This window comes from Colobus angolensis, unplaced genomic scaffold (genome assembly GCF_000951035.1).
Source record: "Colobus angolensis palliatus isolate OR3802 unplaced genomic scaffold, Cang.pa_1.0 Scaffold92, whole genome shotgun sequence".
In the NCBI taxonomy this organism is placed as follows: Eukaryota; Metazoa; Chordata; class Mammalia; order Primates; family Cercopithecidae; genus Colobus; species Colobus angolensis.
Window position 1 is genome coordinate 6,554,095 of NW_012123154.1, and position 209 is coordinate 6,554,303.

Here is a 209-nt window from a genome sequence, read left to right on the forward strand (position 1 = left end):
GTTTCACGGCGGGGCGGGCCGAGGTCAGTGCGGCGTGCACTACCCGAGCGTCTGGCGGGGAACCCTGCGTCCCACGGTGCAGGTCTGCTTCTTGGGGAGGGGGAGCCAGGCGGGCGGGGCGGGGGGCGGAAGGAGGCTACAGATGGCGAGTGGGTGAATGTCTGTTTAGAGGAGGGGAGTATGTAGGAGGTGGGCGTCTGGAAAGTGGA